Source organism: Dasypus novemcinctus, chromosome 24 (genome assembly GCF_030445035.2).
Source record: "Dasypus novemcinctus isolate mDasNov1 chromosome 24, mDasNov1.1.hap2, whole genome shotgun sequence".
Taxonomy (NCBI): domain Eukaryota; kingdom Metazoa; phylum Chordata; class Mammalia; order Cingulata; family Dasypodidae; genus Dasypus; species Dasypus novemcinctus.
Window position 1 is genome coordinate 56,388,417 of NC_080696.1, and position 13,246 is coordinate 56,401,662.

The 13,246-nt window shown below is 39.2% G+C and overlaps 1 long non-coding RNA gene across 4 annotated transcripts in view; it reads left to right on the forward strand.

Moving 5' to 3' along the window:
- Positions 1–5,278: 5,278 nt before the first annotated feature.
- Positions 5,279–13,246, forward strand: part of LOC101436575 (uncharacterized) — a 131,516-nt gene continuing 123,548 nt past the window's right edge. For all 4 annotated transcript variants that reach the window (XR_011647375.1, XR_011647373.1, XR_011647374.1 and 1 more), the window contains exon 1: positions 5,279–5,538. This is a non-coding gene — a long non-coding RNA (uncharacterized lncRNA). The remainder of the gene's footprint in view (positions 5,539–13,246) is intronic.

Consider the following 13,246-nt stretch of genomic DNA (forward strand, 5'->3'; position numbering starts at 1 on the left):
GAAAATTTCTATTTCTTACAATCTCCCCAAGATGGAATTAATATTTGCTCTCTCTCTCTCTCTCCCTCCCTCTCTCCCTCCCTCCCTCCCTCCTGATTTAGCTCCTGTGGACTAGTTTCACCAGTCTTAATTTATGGGGCTCTCTGCCCTTTCTTGCCACTGCAGTTTGGTTGAGGCAACCACATCCTAAAATGACAATTCTTCCTAACTTAGAGTTTCAAGGAGCCTATGCTTTGGGCTCTTTTTGCATACTGGTCTACTTCCTACTTAAAGCTCTGCCTACTAAGAGAGGGGGCTGCCATATAAGATGTCCAACTTCTCCTGGTTGGCCTGGGACTTTCCCAGTTTGGGCACTGAAAGTCCCTAGTCCCAGAAAATGTCTCAGTCCCAAACAAACAGGGATGGGTGGTAACCTCACAGCCAGGTGAAATTAAACAAAAGATCCTGGTGCACTCTTTCCCCAGTCTGGCATGCTTTGTTTCTTGTACAATCCACTCTTTAGCATAAATCATGGAAATTTGTAAATGCATGCTTGAGAAGTATGCACCTCATCCAGAAGGCAGCAACGGATCATTGATAGCTTTTGAACACAGGAGTGACATGCTGTGTCATTTTAAGAACATTAGCATGGGAAGAGTTTATGTGATGGATTGGTTCATGTCGGAAGCCGTTTATTAGGACTATGAGAAATCCCCTGGACCTAGTGCTCCATCACTGCCTCCTGCTGAACTCAGCCTTTTGTCAGGAGACATCACATGCCTTCTCACATCAGAAAAGGTGCACAAGGCCAATGGAGTGTGTAGGGATTCTTGCAAATGATCAGTTAGATCCTTGTTGAGCTGCTGCTACGGGGTGTATTTTGCCTCTCTTGAAAGACTCATTAAATAATAGATGAGATTTCCATTTCTTCTCTATTTCCTCATGTGCAAGCCATATGTTTATTTTTGCCCCCAACCTGCCTTGGAGCTTGGAGGGTAATATTCATGTCTAACCCTCACAATGCATTCCCATATACATATCCAGTGGCATCCAGGTACCATGGTCTCTAGCCTGTGTACTTCCTAAGCCATTCTACTAACATGATGCTGAGTTTTAGACCCAGTGAAGGAGCTTCATTTCCCAACTCACCAAGAGAGATCAATTAGAAGAATCTTAGAGTGATGGCAATAGGGGTTTGAAATAGAGGTTCCAGCATTTTATCCCATTTCACAACCCTTTCTCAGATAATCTATTCTATTCATGGCTTAAAAGATCTAGCCCTAGAAGCTATGTTACACTGCACTTTGACCTCACCTGGTCAGATAAGTAGTGGGCATGCCACCAAGATAGCTCCAGTCAAAGAGATAATCCCCCAAATTTAGAATGATACAGAGACTGGATTAGTTAACTGTAGTAAAGCCCAAACTGAAGATTCTCATAGACTCAGGGACCAAGACTGCCATTTTGAAGTAGCCATGATGAACCGATTATAAGGATATTGAACGTAAGAGTCTGTCTGCAGTGAGTGGAGAATGAAATGCATTCATTCACTTGAGACATAAAAACTCCACGAAGTGCCAACCTCCATTCTAGGCTTTGGGGATGTGGCAGTGAAATGCTCTCTCCTCCTGGAGTTTGCCTTACAGAGATGGGAGAGAGGCAATAAGCCAATAACACAACCTGAAATTATGTTATAGAGTTAATAGCCATGAAGAAAAGAAAGCAGAATAAGGAGGAAAGGATGGCTCTAAACCATACCATGATGATAAATTTATTGGACTTAATCATGAATTATTTTTAACCATAAGTGATGAAAATATAATTCAATTTATGGAAAGACATTCTCAACAGTGTTTCTCAGCTAAGAATGATTTTGTGCTCCAAGGAACATTGGGTAATATCTGGAGATATTTTTTACTTTTGGGGTTGTTTCCAGTCTCTAGAGGGTAGAGGTTGCTAAATATCCTATAGTGCACAGGACAGTCCCCCCAAGCAAGAATTATCCTACTCCAAATGTCAATAGTGGCAAGGGTAGGAAACCCTACCCAACAGTAATGTAGAAGCAAACAAAATGTGGTTGGTCACAACTATGAACATTCATGATATCTCCTCTAAGTTGAAGCAAGGACAAAGGATAATGAAAACTATCCTTACAAATTCAAATGTGTGACTCTTTAAGGTTGAGTCAGCTGATATGGTTCAATAGGGCAGCAGCTTCTCCGTCTCTAGCCCATGTACCTACCTTGAAGCACCATTTCTTTTTTTTTTTTTTTTTTGTTATTTGATCTTATTTTATTTTTTGTCTTTATTTTTTTAATGTTACATTAAAAAAATATGAGGTCCCTATATATCCCCCACACCCCTCACCCCACTTCTTCCCCCATAACAACAACCTCCTCAATCATCATGAGACATTCATTGCATTTGGTGAATACGTCTCTGAGCACCGCTGCACCTCATGGTCAATGGTCCACATCATAGCCCACACTCTCCCACCATCCACCCAGTGGGCCATGGGAGGACATACAATGCCTGGTAACTGTCCCTGCAGCACCACCCAGGACAACTCCAAGTCCCGAAAACGCCCCTACATCACATCTCTTCCTCCCACTCCCTACCCCCAGCAGCCACCATGGCCATTTTCTCCACACTAATGCCACATTTTCTTTGATTACTAATCACAATAGTTCATGAACAGAATATTAGTAAGTTCACTCTAATCCATACTCTATTTCTCCATCCTGTGGACCTTAGAATGGTTGTGTCCACTCCACATCTATATCAAGAGGGGGCTTAGATTCCAAATGGATGCTGGATGCAATTCTCCTGCTTTCAGTTGTAGGCACTCTTGGCTCCCTGGTGTGGTGGTTGACCTTCTTCACCTCCATGTTAGCTGAGTGGGGTAAGTCCAATAAACCAAAGTGTAGGGGTTGCAAGTCTGTTGAGGCTCAGGACCTGGCTTTCACATAGTCAGTCCAGAGATTCAGTCCCCTGGGTATACATTAAACCCCAGCACCAGCTACAGTTCTGGTAAAAGTAACCGGAGAGACTTGTGGACTAAGATAACATCTAAGTCCAGCTCCATCACACAGAAACACAAACTCCAAAGTAGGGCCAACTGAGATGGCACTGAACTCCATCTGCCATGACCATAGAACCTGTGGGTCTCTGTAACCCTCAGAAGAACCAATACCTGGGGTTGTATCTACTTTATCTGTCTCTGGGACTCTGCTCAGGTGTGCATAAGGGCAACCCCTCTGATAACCTCCTGGCTCTTTTTGGAGACTCATAGCCATATAAACTCATTTGTCCTTTCCATTTCCCCCTTTTATTCAGGTCAAAAAGCATTTTTAACTCCTGGTATTATATGTAGATTGACATATTCTGCTGGTCTGAGTTGACCCTTTTATTCAAGGTCATTTTCTAGTTACATCATCAGCTAGTACTTGGTAATAATCCCTTGGCGCCAGGGAGGCTCATCCCCGGGAGTCATGTCCCACGCTGGGGGGAAGGCAAAACATTTACATGCTGAGTTTGGCTTCGAGACTGGCCACATTTGAGCAACATGGAGGCTCTCAGGAGGTTACTCTTAGGCACCCTGCAGCTCTAGGCCTTGATCTTATTTCAGGTGCACAGGCTCACAAGCATAGTCATTAGCATCAAGGGCTCATTGTTGGACCTTCATTCTTTTTTGGTCTTTGCCATTGCACTTGTGGGATTGTTGCTGTTCCTTTGGGGACTGTGATAGAGCTCCCCTGGCTAGGAACTCAGCACTCCCTCAGTTGTTGTTTTTAATTGTAACCACTATGAAAATATCCAAACATTTTTATGTACCCTGGATATATGCCCTGGAGAACTCCCTGCCAACCATGTGTCACCTGTCAATAACATCCCACACCAGTATTCCTCCCCTGCCATTGTTGAACCTCTCTGTGATTCAAAACTTCTTCAAAAGTGAAGCCCAATATATTGCCAGGTTCCACTAATAGTAAAATGGAATATAGTGATGAGTTTAAAGGTTAGATATAGAATACATATTAATTTAGAAATGTTAAGGTAAAAATAAATTGGGGTATCAAAAAATTTAAAAATGTAAAAGCTTTGTTTTTGATGTTTTGTCTTCCATCACTGCAATAAGTGTATGCAAATTGGCAAGGCAACTACTTCCGTATTTTCCTCAGTGTCTACATCCTTTTTCTTTTCTTTTTTTCCTAATTATAAAGCTTATCTTCATAAAAGTTTTAGATCACAGTAATTCATATATACAATATATAGTTTAGAGAATTGTATAGTCTAAAATATAAACCACAATGTAAACCCAAATGTTACCTTGTTTGAAAGCTATTGTCTCAATATCTGTACATCAGTTTCAGTAAATATAGTATGAATATGTAAAAAGATTATTGCTGTGGAAGGGAAAAGTATTTTATGTTGGATATGTGGGAGTACTGTATATTGAAGCACCATTTCCCCTGAAAGAGGTTCAATATCCCAGATAGAGGAGGAGGTCTCATTCAGATGTGGATGTTACATTTAGGAATGAATGCCTTGCCAATGCACAGTTTTTAGTTCTTATCTCTGTTCTTCCTATAGTTTTGCAGATAATCATCAGACATTGCCAACTTACCTTCAATGTGCAAATCCAAAGCAATTAGATTGTTATTAATCTTTATAAATGAGTGGAAGAAAAACTCCTTGCAAGACTAACTAACTAAACAATTTTCCCTTTCTGCCATATCAAAGCCTAATGACCTTGCAAATTCAATTTGGTAAATAAATGTTTGTGAAATTGAATTGCAAATCAATCCATTTTGATTCTTGGTGAAGAAGGGGGAGAGGGAGACTGACGAGTGATTTCAGGCTAAGATTGACCCTATAACTATTTCAGATGAGGAAGGAATGAGGATAGTAAAGAACCACCATTCCAGGTATGGTTCTCAGCTCTAGGAGTTTCAGAACTTCCATTTAATCTGTTCATTTAGGAGATTTGCTTTAGCTCACCACCTTTATAAATTCTCTTGCAGGGAACAGGAACTATTACCTGGGCACATTTCAGGGTGGAAAATTTTACCAAATTCTTTTTACATGTTATCACTTTTTCCTCTTCATCTCTGGATTGTATTCAACAAATATTTGTGTTCTTATTATATTCCAGGCACTCCACTTGGCACTGAGGACACTGTGGGCAAAAATCCCTGATCTCCTGGAGTTTGCACTCTTTAATAGGCAAGGCAAACAAAGATCAGATGCTTGCTTAAAATGTTTGTGTTTAAGAGAGTGATAAATACTAGAGAGAAAAGCGAGACAGGGAAGCATGATAGCAAGGGTGTGGGGGTAGGATGGGAAGAAAATTGCAATCTCAGATAGGCTGGCATGGTCATAGCAGGGCTGCCCTCAAAGGCCTTCCCCTTTGAGGGAAGATTGGAAGAAGCCCAGGAACAGTGCTGACTTTGCCTAGGAGAAGAAAATACCTGGAAGAAGGAACAGCAAGTGCTAATGTTCTGAGAAGGAACTATGCCTGGGGTGCAAAACAGCACGTACCTGGTTGGTGTGCTTAGAGTAAGTGAAAGGGACACGGGGAGGCAATGGGGGACCTGGTATGCAGGTTTGCATAGGTCATTGGGGTACTGGCTTTTCCGTTGAGTGAGAAGGAAGCCAGCAGAGGATTCTGAACAGAGGGGTGACTTGAAGTGACTAAGTTCTAACAGCGTTATTGTAGCTGCTATGCAATAATGGTGGGTTGGACCAGGGAGATAGGAATGGAAGTGGTTGTTTCCAACACAATATTTTTCCTTCATCTGCTAACCCTTGTTTCTACATTTCTAGAAATAGTTTCTAATCCATTATTACCATTCACGTTTCCTGCACTTTCATGAGTTTCTGGAACCCTGTCTGTTCCTTCAGCTTCATTATTATCAATCAGCTCAGCTGTGATAGACTGCTGCTCTTCATCTTCATATTGATTAATTTCATTTTCACATGCATCACTTGCATTTCCACCATCTTCAGCACCATTTTCACATGATGAGTCATTTGCAAATGACAGATTTTCATTATAAGAGTCATTTTCAGGGTAAGAATGTGTTGGACTAGACTTCGGTAAAATATTTGCTCAATTCTGCTTAATATTCGCTTTCATGAAGTGGGATGCCATGGGTTTCTTTGAGTCTAGCCACTGTCGAGATGATTACAAACTGTTTTCTATTTGTTTGCTATCAACTGGGAATTGTGTTATTGTTTCACCTGGGAAATGTAATTCCAACAGTCATTACTTTTAAGTGAAAAGATAACTGTGCTGCATTGTGATTCTTATAACATGTCCATTATAGACTGAGGACCTTGGTCCCTTGAGCCTGGGTTCCAGATTGAGGTATGGGAGAGGAGCCCCACTCCAACCCTGCATTAGGTAACAGGGTTTTTTGTTTATGGCAGCGGCTGCAAATTCAAATATCTGCTGGAATGTAATGGGTCAAATGGTGTGGGTATAAGAAAACAGGCAGTGGACGGGGCTTTGCCAAACTGGGGTCTACAGTAATGAGCCAGAGCCAGCACAATCAGCTGTCATGTGGGAATGTGGGCCCAGGACGGGCAGTTCTCCTTAAGAGGTACAGCATATCGCATTATCATGGTAATTTGTTTTTTTTCCCCCTACTTTTCAGAATAGCAAACTAGGTCTTTGAGCCAGACCAAGTACAAGTTCTCCAGCTGAATTCCTGTTTCACAAGACATTTGCACTTCCCTTGCTAATTAATGTGCTGCCTTTGCAGGTGTGAATGATGGCAGCAAAGTGGATTCCGTAGAGTTTAGGTTCATCATGGCTAACAGTACGGAATTTTTCTTGAAGGGAGGTTTAATAACCTACCCATTTTTGAAGAAAAGTTCAAGTCTTAACTCCTGCTCCTGTGAATTTGAACTTATTTGTATATGGGGTATTTGAAGGTGTTACTGATTAGTATGAGGCCATACTGGATTAAGGATGGGCCCTTCAATACGACCACTGTCCTTATAAGAAAGGGGTGAATTGAACACAGGCAGACAGGCAAGGGAGGATGTATGTGATGACTGAAGCAGAAACTGGAGCCAAGGCTTGCTGGTAACCCACCAGAAGCTAGGAAGAGGAAAGGAAGGATTCCTCCCTAGGGATTTCAGCTTTCCAGCCTCCAGAACTGTGAGACAATACATTTCTGTTGTTTTAGCCATCCAGTTTCTGGCACTTTGTGCAGCATCCCTAGGAAACTAAGACTGCTAGCATTTGGGTGGACTGAGAGTTGAACCCCGGTCTGTACTGACTCTGAAACTCACTGCCATCCCAACTTGTAGATAGTGTTGGAGTTTGAACCCTGCCTCTGACTCCAAATCCTATGATCTCTCCAATGACTCCCCCCAATCACCATGTAGAAGATACTGGAGGAGCAGAGAGGAGTCTAAACTTGGGCCCTAGACTGATCAGTGTTCCCTTATGGCCTATGCCAGTTTAGGCAATTGATTTAGCCTCTATACTTTAAAGTACTTAAGTGCTACCTGGAGAGCTTATTAAAATGCAGATTCTGATTCAGTAGGTCGGGGATATGACCCAAAATTCTACTTTTCTAACAAGCTTTCAGGTGATGCTGCTACTACCGGTCCCTGGACCACTCTTTGAGTGGCAAGGACTTATAGAATCACCGCATTCATCTCCCAGTCCTCCTCCTCTCTCTCTTCATCCTCAAATTATACATATTTTTTTCTTTAAACATCAACATTCAGAATGAATGAGAAATCATGTTTTATTCAATATATTCATTTTTCTGTCTTATTTTAAAGTGACCACATTTCAAACTCTTTATTATGAATTAAAATGATTCTCTCTCTCTCTCTCTGTGTATGTGTGTGTGGGGGAGTGTGGTGGGAGTGTTTTTCCTAGGAGCCAAACAACTTTTGAGAACACAATTTTCATGTTCCAGTATCTCAATGACCAAAATAAATGTGTATTGTGGTAATAACAAAATAATTGTAGCTAATGTTTATTGAGCATATTCTTTGTCAAGCCCCATGCTGAGCGTTAAATTACTACATCTCTCTGCTCACAGTAGCCATATGGGTTGTATACTGTTGCATTGATCTCAACTTTATTCATGATATGTGGAGGGTCAGAGAGCCTAAGTAATAAGTATAGGGTCATAGAGCGGTTACATGGCAGAAGCAGGATTGAACCACAGCCTGGGATCCTTCAAAGCTTACAGTCCTGTAGATTCGGGGGACATACCAGCCATAGAGGCTAAGCATACTATATCCTGAGTGAAAATGACATGGGGAAGAGTTTCGTGGTCTTTTCTTATTGCCAGGTTTTCCAGAGGGTGCTCTGTCTGAATAGGTCCTCTCTGAGTATTGGATCAGAAGTGACCACAACAGGAGATAGCCCCAGCCAGGAAGGAGACTGAGCTGTTGAGAGGAACTTCTTAAAAGGCATGAATCAAAAGGAAATTGCTGGCGATACTCTCTTACTCTGAATCTTGCAAAAGATGCTAAATGCAATTCAAATACAGCCTGATTGTTACAGTTCTCCTAGACTGAGCAGTAAAACAGGGATTAAAGAGCAAAGCTGATCAAACTCTACCTGAAGATTTGGCCACTGGAATGGGCTTCTAGCAAATCACAGCCTCAAATGTAGAGGCACATCCAGGGTGTGGGAAATGAGGGTTTGGAGGATCCCTGGGCAGGGCTCTCAGGAAGTCAGCCATAAACAGGATCTTTGAAGATGTTATTAAGATAAATCCAAGCTGGATTAGGGTGGGCCCTAAGGCAAGACGACTTGTATCCTCATAAGAAGAATAAATTTGGACAGAGAGCGACAGGCTGAGAGAAGATAGCTGTGTGACAGAGGCTGAGATTGAAAATGCACAAACCGGAGAACACCAGGGTTTGCCTACAAGCTACTGCCAGAACCCTGCAGACTTCAGAGCTAGCATCGCCGCGATGACACCTTAAATTCAGACTTCTAGCCTGCAAAATTGTGAGATAATAGTACATTTCCATTATGTTAAGCCACCCAGTCTGTTGTACTTTGTTAATGGCAGCCTTAGGAAACTAAGACATTTGGTTTCTATTTTTCTCTAGTAGTTTCAAATTATATATCTTGTTTCCCTTTTCTGATGATTATCTTTACATTTTTTATCTCATATATATGAATACACATTTTTCAGCCACATTTTGAATTAATCATTAACTTTCCCTTCTCTCTAAATAAGTTGAAAACCTTAGCATGTTTCTACTTTCCTTCAGCCCTGCCTCCTAACTTGCCCTGTAGTGATCTTTTGAAATTTCAGTTCTAGCCTCTAATTTAAAATATTTAGATAACTCGTTAATTTGACTTTGTGTTTTATTGATTTCTTGTTTCTCATTCTTTCTTGCATGCCACCTTCCTCTGTCATAGAATTTTTGGTAATTTTCCTCAGTACTCTTCAAGTTAGAGAAGATTTTTTACATGTTAGAAAATGTTGGAGTGCTAGTTTGTTTAGTTACAGAAATAAACATGTTTATAATTATTTCTCATTATTTCCCTTCCAGATTCACTATCTTCTTAGTCTAAAATATTATCAAAATCTAATGACAGTCAGATTTTTGTTCCTTATTTTGGAAAGTATTTTGTTTCTTTCTGGTATATTTTCAGATTTTAATCTTTTTTTTTTTTTTTTTTGGTGTGTAGTTACACCATAATATATAGAGTGGTGGATTTATTATTATTATCATTTTTTGTATTATTCTTGATGGTCAAAGGGCCCTTTCAATTTAAATATTTTTCATTCTTCAGCTCTAAATTTTCTTGTAGTATTATTTTTATTTGTTTTATAGTTTCTTCTCCTTCTTCAAGAATTTCTTCCTGAAGAATAATGGAAATTCTGGATCTCTCCCCTAGGCCACTTTTAATTCTTCTTTTCCTATCATTTTGAGGTGTAATTTGGGAAAATATTTAGGCTCTGCCTTCCATATCGCTAAATTGTTGTCATTAATGGCAACTCTGTTTTTTAATGGATCTACTGAATTTTTGTTTTTATTTTGACAGTCTTAGTTTTCATTTCTCAGATCTCTAGTTTACTTTTCATGAATATAATACTTCCTTAAATCTCTTTGAGAACATGTATTACACAAATTCTAACTCTTCTCCTTGAATATTAATGTTTTCTTTAATGCTGGTTCCTTTGATGGGTTTGAAACCTATTTCATGATGTCCCTTTTCCTTAGGTGAGAAGTGGGGGATTGCTGAGTAATTTTTTTCCCATATTTTTACAATTTTATTTTTTCCTCAGTGGCTGTGTCATACCCTTAATATTCTGCTCATTAAGCTTTGCCTTTTTCCAACTTGACTCCAACCTTATTTTTTTGTTTGTTTTAAACAAATCAATTTTATTGATACATATTAGTAAAGCATACAATTCATCCAAAGTGTGCAATCAATCATATTTGGTATAATCACATAGTTGTGTATTCATCACTTCAATCACTATTAGAATAGTTTTATTATTTCAATAATAATAATAAACAAAAATCAGACAAACAAAAAAATTCCTCACCTCTCAATCTCTCTATGCTTCCCCCACTCACTGTACAAAGCTGCTATTTCTGGCTATTCTATCCTAAGTATATAATCACTGATTTTTTGTATAATCACAATGTCTATATATTTATCATCCCCCAAATTTTAGAATAATTTCATTACTTCTAAAAGAAAGACTACACACTTCTTAGCTTTCCTTCCTCAGACCTACACAAACACTAATCTCATTTTATCTTTGTAAGTTGATTTATATAAATGGAATCATACAAAATGTAGTACTCTGTGTCTGGTCTCCTTCACTTAGTATAATGTTTGTGTTTTTTGTCTGCTATTAACATTTTGTAGTATTAACTTACATTGGTTCAGCTTCAAAGAAAAATGGTCTTATATATGCAATTCTACCCATATTCATATTTCACATAATATATTTATATTTCATATAATATATTTAATTCATAATAGGCCAATCATATAGTATTTGTTCTTTTGTATCTGGCTTACTTCACTCAACATAATGTCCTCCAGATTCATCCATGTGGTCATATGTTTCTTGACTTCATTTCTTCTTAGAGCTGCTTAATAATCCATTGTGTGTATACTCCATAATTTGTTTATCCATTCTTCATTTGTTGGACACCTGGGATGTTTCCAACTTTTGGCTATCATGAATAATGCTGCTATTAACATTGGTGTGTAGATATCTATTTGTGTCACTGCTCTGCTTTTCTGGGTATGTATCTAGCAATGTTATTGCCGGGTCCCATGGCAAGTCTATATTCAACTTCCTTAGAAACTGCCAAACAGTCCTCCACAGTGGCTGTGCTATTCCACATCCCCACCAACAGCAAATAGGCCTTCCTATCTCTCCACATCCTCTACAACATCTACAGTTTTCTGACTTTTATGGCGGCCAGTCTAACAGGTATGAAATGATATCTCATTGTACTTTTGATTTGCATTTCCCTAATCTCTAGTGATGTTGAACATTTTTTCATGTGTTTTTTTCACCATCTGTATTTCTTCTTTGGACATTTGTCTTTTCAAGTCTTGCCCATTTATTCATCAGATAGTTTGTCTTTTTCTTGTTGAGTTGTGTGATCTCCTTATATATCATGGATATTAAACCCTTATCAGATATATGGTTGCCAAATATTTTCTCCCCTTGAGTCAGCTGCCTTTTCACCTTTTGACAAAGTCCTTTGAGGTGCAAAAGTGTTGAATTTTGAGGAGGTTCCATTATCTATTTTTTCTTTTGTTGCTCTGTACTTTGGGCATAAGGCTTAAGAAATTACCGCCTACCACAAGTTCTTGAAGATGTTTTCCTATATTTTCTTCTAGGAGTTTCATGGTTGTTGTTTTTATATTTAAGTCCTTGATTCATTTTGAATTAATTTTTGTATAAGGTGTGAGCTAGGGGTTTTCTTCCTTTCTTTTGGATATGGCTATCCAGTTCTCCAAGCACAATTTGTTGAATAGGCCCAGGTGGGTGGTCTTAACAACCTTGTCAAAAACTGCTTGACTGTAGATATGAGGGTCAATTTCTGAGTTCTTGATTCAGTTTCATTGGTCACTCTGTCTGTCCTTATGCCAGTATCATGCTGCTTTTACCACTGTAGCTAAGTGAAATGCTTTAAAGTCAGGAAGTGAGAGTCCCCTATTTTTAAAGACATTTTTGGCTATTCAGGTCCCCTTACACTTCCAAATAAATTTCAATTTCTGCAAAAAAGACTGTTTCTTTATTTACCCTCTGTCCAGATGTGCTATCTAATACTGAATGTGTTATATTGAAATCTCCAACCAATTCTGTAGAGACATCTATTTCTCCCTTCAGCTTTGCCAGTATGTTTCTCAATTATCTTGGGGCACAAAGGTTAGGTGCATAAATATTGAGAATAGTTATTTCTTCTTATTGAATTGTCCCTTTTATTAATATATAATGACCTTCTTCATCCCTTATAACAGTTTTGCATTTAAAATCTATTTTGTCCAATATTAGTGTCACTACTCCAGCTCTTTTTTTGGTTACTATTTGCATGGAATATCTTTTTCCAGCCTTTCACTTTTAACCTGGTTGTGTCCTTATGTCTGAGGTGAGTCTCTTGTAGAAATATATAGAGGGCTTGTATTTTTTTTATCCATTCTATCAGTCTGTATCTTTTGATTGGGGAGTTTAAGCCATTAACATTCAATATTATAACTGTAAAGGCATTACTTACTTCATTCATTTTGACCTTTGACTTTCTTTTGTCATATTGAACTATAGTCTATCTTTTTACTCTTTAATTTGCTCTTTCTAATGATCTTCATTTCTACACTCTTCTCCAAGTCTCTCATGCTTATTTTTTTCCCTTTCAGGATGCAGCACTCCTTTTAGTATCTCTTGTAATTCTGGTCTTTTGGTAGCATATTCTATAAGTTTTTGTTTGTCTGTGAGAACTCTGAACTCTCCTTCATTTTCAAAAAAATTTTCTCTCCCCTTCCCTGCCCCCCTCTCCCCAGTTGTCTTCTTCTGTGTCCGCTTGTATTCTTGTCAGTGGCACCTAGAATCTGTGTCTCATTTTGTTGCATCATCTTGCTGCATCAGCTCTCCATGTGTGTGGCACCACCCTGGGCAGGCTGCATGTTTTTAGTGCTGGGTGGCTCTCCTTACGGGGCACAGTCTTTGTGCATGGGGTTCCCCTACGTGGGAGACACCCCTGTGTGGCAGGGCAATCCTTGTGCACATCAGTACTG